Consider the following 12,609-nt stretch of genomic DNA (forward strand, 5'->3'; position numbering starts at 1 on the left):
GGGAGGCTAAAGGAGCATACCGTAGATTCATTCAGACATTTCTGGCCACTGTGTGGAGTCATTGATCACTGTGGGAGGCTAAAGGAGCATACCACTAGATTCATTCATTGTAATTTTTCAAGATCGTGAACGGTGGGTTTCAAAGAGGGTGTCAAAATAATTATGAGACATAGTGCTACAAAAGAAACACAAAATAAAACATTCAAATTGATTGTTAGTTAGTCTACGCTTCATCAAAACACAAAAAGCCACTGAGTGCAATTTAAAAATGCCGGGCGCTGCCCCTAAATTACCCAGGATGCATCAGTCATTCTCAGATGCCGCTCTGGTCTTTACTTCTCTTAGTGCACTTCTTTACAGTTCACTATAAAGAAGTGCACTTATCAACAGTGTAGCTACTAGCTACCGTCTCAAATCAAACACTGCCGCTGCACACTGACTGGACATGACTCCACAGCTTCTTCTACTTTTTAAAGGCTGATTGCAACCGTCTGTTGGAGCTCTATATCGCCGACACTTGACAGCGCTTTTTGCCGTTTAAAACGAGCTGTTAAGTTGTGTTTTATTGTGTTGTGTTATTATTGTTGTTGTGCTGTTTTGAGTGTTTTTTTTAAAGACATTTACGCTGGTGTAGCGCACTACATTTTCACACACTGCTCAGTGTGAACGCACTTATGTACTCAAAACTTTAAAGGGACAACGAGGAGTTTCTCCAGCGGCAGAACGAAAAATTCCGCGACAATAAAAAAGTCTCATATTAATGTGGATGAATCTACGTTACCACTTGTTAATGGTCCATTTTAGATAAATCTATGGTTTTGTCTCTATGGTTATTTTGTTATTATTAGTGGTGGTGGAAATGCTGGGCGAGCCGACCAGCGTTTCTTTACTTTCGGTTTCGTGGCGAGTCATGAGAATAACGCCGCCGAATCTCCGTTTATGGTGGGAACTACGACGGTATGTGATCGTCTTCCAACCTCTGACTTTAATTCTTGATGAATGAAAACATGAGTCTGTCTTGCACCGGTCAAAGAATTTCACGGTGCGGAGGCTCATAAATGTAGAGTGAAAACACTTCGCTTTAACAAAACTCCTCGTTGTCCCTTTAAGTGTAAGTGCAGAAGTGTGCGATTTGGGACACACCACTGGACCAGCTCTGATGATGATGATGATAATAATAATCTTTATTTATAGAGCACTTTTCATGCATCGAAGCAGCCCAAAGTGCTTGAACAAAGCAGAAACAATAATAAACAACAACAGTTTAAAACACAACACGTCATCAACAAACAAAGCCAAGCAGTAATAAAATCAACCCCTATTAAAAGCCAAATGAAAAAGATACGTTTTCAGTTTCTTTTTAAAAATGGCCAACGAGTAGTAGAGTGTTTCAGAGTCTGGGACCGTTACAACAGAAAGCTGCTTCGCCAGTTTTCTTGGACACCGTAGGAGCGGTTAAAAGACAACGCAGTGGAGGACCTGAGCGTTCTTATTGGAGTATAAAAAGAAAGCAAATCGCCAATATAGGCGATGATGATGCAGCTGCAACCAGGTAACAAACAATGATCTCATCAGCAACAATTACACAACTACTTTCAACTAAAGATGGTAAAATATAAAATAAATTTGTATATGTTTATGATAAATATTTAAGACACACACACCTAATAACAACCTATAAATAGACAACACTGTGGTGAAGCAGGTGCACTGCAGCTTCATCTCTCACTAACGCTCAGCCAACATGTCTACACACACACACACACACACACACACACACACACTCTCTCGTCCTTCCAGCTGCTCGTCTTCGCCCCTGTTTTCTTGTCTGTAACAACATCTATTGCACGTCTGTCCGTCCTGGGTGAGGGATCCCTCCTCTGTTGCTCACCCTGAGGTTTCTCCGACTTTTCCCTGTTAAAAGGGTTTTCCATGGAGTTTTTCCTCAGTGGATGTGAGGGTCTAAGGACAGAGGATGTTGTTACGATGCCATGTGAAGCCCTTTGAGACAAACTGTTTGTAAAAACGGGCTATACAAATAAAATTGCCTTGCCTTGCCTTGCCTTGTCGTTGTTTTTCCAGCTCAGAGTTTTGTAGGTCGCAGCTTCCTGTGATCAGATCAACCGATCAGATCTTTATTTAAAATGTCAGCGTCGACACAAACGAACAAACGAGATAGAGATCTTTACAATAATATTTAAAACACGAAATAAAACTTTAAAGAAGAGCTGATAAAGAACATGTGTGATATACTTATAGCTCTATACATTCTGCTATTTTTACTTTCACTTAGTCGCACATTGAAAACCAGAAGTTGTGGTTAAAACCGCGCGAGTTGAATGACTCAGAGCTGGAAACTGTTTTAATCCAATATTTATTCAGTTTATCAAATGAATTCTTTATTTGGTTTTTATTATTTTGTCTAAATTCAGTTTCTCAGTGTGTGTGTGTGTGTAGGACAGTTAAAGCAGCAGGTTTAGTTGGTTCAGCAGCAGACGACGGAGCTTCAGTCACTTCCTGTGGTTCAGCTCGCGTGACAAACTGTAACAGACTTTTCTCTCATCACATGTTTAGACGTTTTAAGGTTTTAAACTCTGGTTTCAAACAGATAAATGAATAAAAGTGATGAACTGAGTCGGACTCAGGAGTTTTTGCTGCTTTAAAAAGGTCAAAAGGTCAAAGTTCCAGCTCAGGACAAACGTGACAAACTGTTTGATTATAACAGAAATGTATTTATTCAACACGTTTCTAAGAGCTTTGCATGAGAAGAATGCAGAAGAAAAACATCTGGAGTGGACATGACACCAAAACATCTGTCTGCAATAAAATAAAATATGTAAAAACTCTGATCAGAGATGAGACGGATGATTAAAGGTGGATCAAAGAGGAAAACAACAGAAACAACAACATGTTGAAGAACTGAACTGAACCTTTAACCTTCAGATGATCCTCCTCTGAAACATCTGGACTCACATCTGGAGTGAGCAGCACAGAGGTTCATGTTAACGATAAGCTAACGGTTTCATAACCCTAAACGTTAAGCTGAAGCTTTCTGCTGGTTTTAGTTGAACAGAAAGGTTTTAATTGCCCAGAGCAGAAAGTAAAGGTCAGTTTACAGCACAAGGAACTTGATCTGGTGTCAGGAGCAACACAAAGGTACAAAAAATAGTAAAACATAGTGATAAAATAAACATTTTTAATAAAATAAGATAATATAAAATAGAATGAATTAAAATATTTGGTAACCCTTTAATTTACAGGCTGCTAATTACATGATAATGTCAAGAAACAACGGTCGATTCATGCTTTTCATGCTTTGAATTTTTTGGGGAAGGCCAGAATTTTTTCCCTACCAAGTCCTTGTAATTGTCAATTACAATCAATTATATCTGGGCTATTTTTTTTATATATATATATATTTTATTTTCACTTTTTAATTAATTAGTTAATTTTTTTATTTATTGTTACAAAAAATTAAAAAAAACCTACATACAAAATGGGCATACAGCACCTGACATTGTTAAATGAAATAACTGAAGTAAGAAAATTAATTTCTGAGCTGTTTCTATGCAATAAATCGTTATTTCGTGGCGATATTTGTTGATATTACTATGAAATTGATGGTTATTTCTAGGGTATTTCTAGACATTATGATGCAATTACTTATTATTTCTTGGCTGTTTCTTAACATTATCACGTAATTAGCGGCCTGTAAATTAAAGGGTTACCAAATATTCTAGTGCAAAAAAAAAAAAACACACACATTTATATAAAAATAATAAAATAGAATAGAATAAAGATAAAGATACAGAATACAGAAAAAGCAGCAGCCAGGTGATGTTTCAGATCCAGGAAAACTTTGATCCAGAACATCAGGATTATTCTGATCCCAGCAGTTTGGTGGATTCAGGAACAAAATGTGATTTAAATTAAATTCAAACTGGTCAAAAACACAACATTTACACTGTAGTGTATGATATATATTTATTTATTATAAACCATAACAGTGATAAGTAAATAAAGTTAACTTTTTGATTTTTCCAGGATTGAACTGGGCCCTGAGGATGAGGCGTGGTGCCTTCAGGGACCTGGTCAAGGCCTCGTTCCTCCCTGCGCTGAAGCTGCAGCTGGTCTCTATAAATACATCCCATACTGTATCAGAAACGTGACTCTGTCGTATCAGCAGAATGCAGCCGGACCGACGACGACGACGACCTCGCCCCGACGCCGCCGGCCCAACGCCGCCACCCAACCGCACCCCACACAGATACCAGGGGTCAAAGGTCGAGACGAGTTACACAGCAGATGGTAGGGATGCCCCACTGCATGATGGGAGGAGGAGGAGGAGGAGGAGGAGGAGGAGGAGGAGGAGGAGGAGGAGGAGGAGGAATCTTAAGTGCATGTTCACACTGTGTTTGTTGGATCAGTGCTGCGTTCAGGGCCCCACGTAAAACAGAAAGAGTTGATGAGATGTTAAAGGGACATTGTGTAACTTCTCCTGTTCACTATTCATGAGAATCGATTATTTCCAGTGGTGGACAGTAATGGAGTAAATTTACTTGAGTACTGTACTTAAGTAGCCTACATATCCAGAGGATTTGTACTTTACTTGAGTATTAGATTTCTTTGCTACTTATTACTCTTACTTGAATACATTTCCAAGACAAATATTTTTTACTTTTACTGGAGTTAATTTGTAGGAAGGCTGAAAAGTACTGGTTACTTTCAGGTCTTTTTCTAAAATCCTATTGGACACAAGCTGTGTTAGTCAGAGAAGGAAACCCTAACCCCTAAAAGCAGCACATCAGTGCAGCTGAGCAGCAAAGAGTTCATTCTCACTAACAAGAGTTAAAAGCTCCTTACATTCATTTACAAACTATTAGAGTCATTCATTGATGTGAACAATAAGACATTTACTCTGACTCTTACTTTTACTTAAAGTACATTTAAAAGCATGTACTTTTGGATAGTTAAGTACCTTTAAAAGCAAGTACTTTTTTACTCTTACTCGAGTAACATGTCGACTGAGATACTTTTATTTGTAACGGAATACATTTTGACTAGTAGTATTTGTACTCTTACTCAAGTACAGTAAGAAAAGTCACCGCGGTAACGCAGTGAGGAGGAATGGAGCGTTACACTGATGCTGCATTCACCTGCAGTCGGGCAGACGGCCGTCGCTAACAAACCAGATGTTGTTTTAGTCACAGAAGTCCAGAGAAAGACAGTAAAACAATACCACATCGCCATGACAACATATCGTCACGTATATTGTTTATGCCGTTACGTGCAGCGGCTGTCGTCCGTCTGCTGTCTGCCCAATTTCAGGTGAATGCAGCATGAAAAATACGATTGAGTTCCCTGTGATATACAACCACAACGCTAGATGGGAGGAATTCCTACACAATGTACCTTTAATGATCAATAGATCTTTTAAAAAGTTGTATTTTTATATCTGAATATTTCTACTTTTTACAACTCTGACAATGCACACACACACACACACAGACACACACACACACACACACACATGCACGCACTCGCACTGCAGAGGTGATGTATATGTTATTTATAAGAGGAGTATGTCAGTTATTTTTATAAGTGACATTGCAGATGATGTGTGTGTGTCTTTGTGTGTGTGTGTGTGTGTGTGTGTGTGTGTGTGTGTGTGTGTGTGTGTGTGTGTTCACATATGATTCTGTGTGACATGCTGGTGTAAAATGCATGAGTGTGTGTGACTTGCGCATAATAGCATCTGACTTTGCACCTCCTCAGTGTGTGTGTGACTTTATCTGTGAGACATGTACGTGTCAGTGTGTGTGTGTGTGTGTGTGTGTATGTGTGTGTGTGTGTGAGTGTGTGTGTGTGTGTGTGTGTGTGTGTGTGTGTGTGTGTGTGTGTGTGTGTGTGTGTGTGTGTGTGGTGATATTTACAGCAGCAGCTCCACCTGCAGATGTCGTCACCTCCTTCTTGGTCACATGTCGCTCTTTGCTGCCCTAAGAAGGCAAAAACTAAAGGTAGATGTTTGTGTTAAAGCTCCTTCAAAATAAAGGTAGATGTTTGTGTTAAAGCTCCTTCAAAATAAAGGTAGATGTTTGTGTTAAAGCTCCTTCAAAATAAAGGTAGATGTTTGTGTTAAAGCTCCTTCAGAATAAAGGTAGATGTTTGTGTTAAAGCTCCTTCAAAATAAAGGTAGACGTTTGTGTTAAAGCTCCTTCAAAATAAAGGTAGATGTTTGTGTTAAAACTCCTTCAGTATAAAGGTAGATGTTTGTGTTAAAGCTCCTTCAAAATAAAGGTAGATGTTTGTGTTAACGCTCCTTCAAAATAAAGGTAGATGTTTGTGTTAAAGCTCCTTCAGAATAAAGGTAGATGTTTGTATTAAAGCTCCTTCAGAATAAAGGTAGATGTTTGTGTTAAAGCTCCTTCAAAATAAAGGTAGATGTTTGTGTTAAAGCTCCTTCAAAATAAAGGTAGATGTTTGTGTTAAAGCTCCTTCAAAATAAAGGTTATATGATTGTATTAAAGCTCCTTCAAAATAAAGGTAGGTGTTTGTGTTAAAGCTCCTTCAGTATAAAGGTAGGTGTTTGTGTTAAAGCTCCTTCAAAATAAAGGTAGGTGTTTGTGTTAAAGCTCCTTCAGTATAAAGGTAGATGTTTGTGTTAAAGCTCCTTCAGAATAAAGGTAGATGTTTGTGTTAAAGCTCCTTCAAAATAAAGGTAGATGTTTGTGTTAAAGCTCCTTCAAAATAAAGGTAGATGTTTGTGTTAAAGCTCCATACAGTATAAAGGTAGATGTTTTTGTCCAGTTCTTTGTCCACATTTGGACTTGGTCTGAACCATCTCATTCATTCATCTGATGCTGTAATTAATCTGAATATACGACCAGCAGCTAAATCTGGCTCCGCCTCCTTTTGCCAGAAACTGGTCCCGGTCAGCAGCTGAGATATCTGCCGTTAACAGTCAATCACAATCACTCAACCCCTCCTATCATCTCATCCTGTCTCTTCCTGTGTACGGGAAGCATGCAGGGACATTCCCGGAGCGCCGGAGCGATGATGTCGTCGTCGTCGTCGTGGTGTCGACTCAGCAGCAGCAGCAGCAGCAGCGGCGGCGTCAGTGGCCATTTGTGGACTCAGACCTGGTGACAAATGAAGATGCCAGAGGAGTGAGTGACTGAGGGTGAAGAGGTCGTTCAGATTTATTTAAAGGGATAGTTCAATATTTTTGGCAAACTGGCCCATTGCCATAATCCCTACAGTCACACAGCAGTAGGTTTGTTAACTTTAATTGTCGGTGCAAGCTATTTTTAGAACGGCGGAGCAGAGCCGTGAGCTGCTCAGAGCTACGCTACGGAGGCTCATTATGGGATTTCTTAATTGGTTTCCCTCATCAAACTCATCAAATACACAATCCAACAACTCCACAACGCTCTGGTGGACAAGTTGTGACCTGCACATTCACCACGCTATGAGATAATAACACAACGTTACCACACAGAGTTGTTTTAGAGGGAAATACAGAGACTGATGATGAAAAACTGTCCCTGAAGGCAACGCGCATCAGCGGTTTTGCATGAATTTCCCTCTAAAACAAGCTTCAGGAGAACTTGGAACTTGGAGAACTGGTTTTCATTCTTTAGTATATTGTTTTAATTAGAAAAAAAGTCACACAACTTTGTATTGATGTGATATTTTCCACCAAGTTGTGAGCTGCACATTCACCACGCTATGAGATAATAACACAACGTTACCACACAGAGTTGTTTTAGAGGGAAATACATGCAAAACCAGCTGATGCGCGTTGCCTTCAGGGACAGTTTTTCATCAACAGTGTCTGTATTTCCCTCTAAAACAACTCTGTGTGGTAACGTTGTGTTATTATCTCATAGCGTGGTGAATGTGCAGCTCACAACTTGTCCACCAGAGCGTTGTGGAGTTGTTGGATTGTGTATTTGATGAGTTTGATGAGGGAAACCAACTGAGAAATCCCATAATGAGCCTCCGTAGCGTAGCTCTGAGCAGCTCACGGCTCTGCTCCGCCGTTCTAAAAACAGCTTGCACCGACAATTAATAAAGGTAACGAACCTACTGCTATGACTATAGGGATTAATATGGCAATGGGCCAGTTTGACAAAATGTTGAACTCTCCCTTTAACAGTGTGTGAGGGGTGGGGGGGCGGGGCTTAGAGTATGACATCATCATCACCATCATCATCACATTTACAGTAATAAACCAGCAGCAGCTCCACAGAGTGACTGATGGAGCAGAGATCAGAGGACGAGATGCACCTGTTCACCGTCATCACACACACACACACACACACACACCTACACACACACACACACACACACACACACACACACACACACACACACACACACACACCCCGGCCTGTCAGTACGGAGGATGAATGGCGTCTGGACGTGTGGCTGACGGCTCAGCATTGGAGGCTGAAAGACGATCTGTCGCCGATCTGATGATGACTCAGCGTTTTTCTCTTCTTCTTTTCCTCCATTAAAAACTATTTATACTTTATTTATTCACCGTGTCTCTTCTCTCCTTCTCGCTCCATTTAAGATGAACCGGTCGATCAGATTGATGAGGAAACAGCTGAGGAACCATAGCGACAGGAAGATCGTGTTAAAGGTCACCACCACCGATCATAAATATAGAAAACACTCGATCATCTAATGAGACCAAACAGGTTCATCGATGATCAGCACAATAAGAAACCGCCTTCGCTTCTCTATGACAAAACCATTTAGTTTGGTAACTAACAAGCTCTCTGATTGGTTGGAAATATGTAAGTAGGGTTATTGATTAGCCAATAGACAAAAGAAATAGAAAGTGAAGAGGAAATGACTTTATTCTTATTTCAACTTTATTTTTAAAGAATAAGTCTGCTAAATTTTTACCCTCAACCCTCCTGTTGCTCTTCTGTTCCCTTCCCCCATCCTTCCTCCTTCCACAATCCTTTTCCCCATCCTTCTTTCCTTCCTTCCTTCCCTTCGTCCTTCCTTCTTCTTCCTTCCTCTTTTGATCCAATTGACCTGGTCTGTTCCCTCCTTCCATCTTTCTTTCCCTTCTTCCTTCCTTGAATGAATCTCTCCCTCCATCTTTCTTTCTTTCCTTCCCTTTTCCCTTCCTTCTTTCCACAATCCTTTTTGCCTTCCTTCCTTCCTTCCTTCCTTCCTTCCTTCCTTCCTTCCTTCCCTTCATCCTTCCTTCTTCCTTTTTTTTGACCCAATCTGTTTCCTCCCTCCATTTATCTTTCCTTCCTTTCCCCCTTCCTTCTTTCCCCCATCTTTCCCTTTGTCCTTCCTTCCTTCCTCCCATCATTCCCTTTGTCCTTCCTTCCCTCCCTTCATCCTTCCTTCCTTTCTTCCTTCCTCCTTACTTCTTCCTTCTTTTTTGACCCAATCTGTTTCCTCCCTCCATTTATCTTTCCTTCCTTTCCCCCTTCCTTCTTTCCCCCCATCTTTCCCTTTGTCCCTCCTGAAGGGAAGGAAGGATCCTTCCCTTCATCCTTCCTTCTTTCCCTTCATCCTTCCTTCCTTCCTTCCTTCCCCCCCTCCTCCCTTCCTTCCTTCCTTCCTTCCTTCCTTCCTTCCTTCCTTCCTTCCTTCCTTCCTTCCTTCCTTCCTTCCTTCCTTCCTTCCTTCCTTCCTTCCTTCCTCCCTCCCTCCCTCCCTCCCTTCCTTCCTTCCTTCCTTCCTTCCTTCCTTCCTTCCTTCCTGCCTTCCTTCCTTCTGAGCAGCTCACGGCTCTGCTCCGCCGTTCTAAAAACAGCTTGCACCGACAATTAAAGGTAACAAACCTATTGCTATGACTGTAGGGGTTATGGCAATTGGTTAATTTGACAAAATGAACTATCCCTTTAAAACAATTCAACATGAGTATATACTTAAATCAATACTAAAAATTACCATTAAATATATAAAATATTGATATTAGGAGGCTTTTGTAATATGTATATGTACATAAGTTACATATTTTGTATAATGATGATGATGATGATGATGTAACCGTGTCTCTGTGGAGCTGCTCCCTCTCTGTTTGTGTAAAGAGAAAAGAGTTGTGTTGTGTTGTGTTGTGTTTACAGTCTCAGAGGAGTTCCTGTCAGGCCGACAGATAAATTATGCAAAATATATTCAGGCTGAAGTTAATGGAGGCGACTGCAGGATGATTTACACCGACAGAGCTGCTCTCTCTCCCTCCATCTCTCCTTCTCTCTCTCCTTCTCTCTGAATGAAGGACCTTGTGGCAGGTCCAATAAGGAGCTGTCCTTGCAAAATGTAAATGAGTTGCAGCCTGTGAATCCTGCTGATGTGATGCAGCAGTGGACAAACCAACGCAGCGTGGCGGATTTCACCTTTAATCCCAGCTAATTATCATTCTCTGTTTATCCAGCTTCTTTTTCTTTTCTGAAGCGACGAAGAGGAGGAGGAGGATGAAGATGAACGATGAGCTCAGTGTGTCTGTCACTCGCTCTGATGCAGCCGCCACACACACATATATATATATATATAGGTATAAATAACATGGCATTTCAAAATAAAAGTCTATAACAGGTTGCATGCTAAAATATTCAGTGGAATGTGTGTGTGTGTGTGTGTGTGTGTGTGTGTGTGTGTCTCGCTGAGCCACAGGTGCTTTTCTGGAATAGAAAGATGACATAATGCTGTGACAGGCAGCGTGATGACAGCAGAGGAGCGTGTGTGTGTGTGTGTGTGTGTGTGTGTGTGTGTGTGAGTGTGAATATAACAGATTTATCTTTATCGTGACTGAGGAAGGAGAGAGGGAGAATAATGGGAAAGCGTGAGAAGAGGGCGGGTTACAAAGTGTGTGTTTATGTGTCTATATAGGATGCTTTAAGTCTCCGTGTGTGTGTGTGTGTCAGTATACTGTATGTGTGTGTAGGGAGTGTGTGTGTGTGTGTGTGTGTGCGTTTGTATATATGTGTGTGTGTGTGTGTGTGTGTGTGTAGGGGTGTGACTGTGTTTTATGGCAGCAGGTGTGTGACAGCCTGTAGTACATATGTGAACTATGCTGTTACTTCAACGCCCATGTAACTTTGTCTGAGTGCATGCCATTGTGTGTGTGTGTGTGTGTGTCATTCTTATTTCTGTCACTGTTTCATTATTATTTCATCACATCTTCTGGAACAAACCAACTCTAAGCACTTTTCTCACATTTCTCTTCCCATGTGTTTATAGCTGAGCTCTTTTAAAGAACTTTAAATCATAATCTTGGATCTGCACCGTAAGTCCTTTTAATTTTTTTTAAATACAGATCAATATTTCATGCTGAAAACTCATATTCTATGCTCTATGTTTTTATTTTATTATATATATGTATATATCATATATTCTTTTTTTCCTGTACTTTCTTCACTGCAAAAACTCAAAATCTTTCCAAGAATATTTGTCTTATTTCTTGTCAAAATGTCTCATTTCTAGTCAAAACTAATCTCTTTCCACTTAAAATAAGACTCATCACCTAAAAATTAACTTGTTTTTAGATCATTTTCACTTGTTTCAAACTAATTTTCACTTGAAATAAGTAGAAAAATCTGCCAGTGAAACAAGTTTTTTGTGTTTGTAATAAGAAAGAAAAACTTGCTCCACTATCAGATTTTTCTACTTATTTCAAGTGAAAATCTGCTTGAAAGAAGTAAAAAGTGTCTAAAAACAAGCTACTTTTAATGTGATGAGTCTTATTTTAAGTAGAATGAGATTAGTTTTGACTAGAAATAAGACAAATATTCTTGGTAAAATATTGAGTTTTTGCAGAGTTTATTCTTTTAATTTACTTTTACCGTACTTTCCGGACTATAGAGCACCTGAGTATAAGCCGCACCAGCGAAATTTTGAAAGAAAATACATATCTAGGCCGCAATTGAATCTAAGCTGCAGGTTTTCATGTTGTAACATATAAGATATTTCCACAGAAAGACAGTAGGAACTGTGACAGTCTGTTCTGGTGACGCTCCTCTCCTCCATGTGCATCTGTTTACAACAAAGCCGGTGATAAGTCAATAAATGGAGCGGTGGAAAACGTTACATGACATATACCATGTTACGGCGTGTGTGTTTGTGTAGTTTTAACCGTCATGAACAAAAGATTACGGGTTACGGAGAGTGTTTGTGTTGCGGTGCTGCAGAGACGAGAGCTGAGACACCGGGGCGGGAAAAAGTAGCGGCTTATAGTCCAGAAAGTACCGAATATATATGTTTAAAGGAGTCATCACCTGGTTTTTTATGTATCCAATCCCCCTTAAATTGCTTTGAATCAGTTCTTAAAACTTATTGGAAACATTTTTTTTTAAATTCAAACATAGAGCTTGTTCTGACACTTTGTCATATGGCAACTTTCTCTCGTGAGAGTAGGCGCGAGGTTTTGACTGGTGCGGATGTTCATTGTATTAATATGTAATGAGGCGCGCATTGATTGGACGCAGGGAGGACAGAGCCAGAATGGTGGCTGGCCCAGTGGGCTACATGCAGGCTGTATTGGAAACCGCATACTATGCTGCTCTGTCGTGTACCGTTACCATGTTATAACTTCATAAAATAAAACAAAATTGTATCGGTTCATTGTAAAACATG

The sequence above is a fragment of the Trachurus japonicus genome, chromosome 15 (genome assembly GCF_045865225.1).
Source record: "Trachurus japonicus isolate A0001 chromosome 15, Traja_1.0".
NCBI lineage: Eukaryota > Metazoa > Chordata > Actinopteri > Carangiformes > Carangidae > Trachurus > Trachurus japonicus.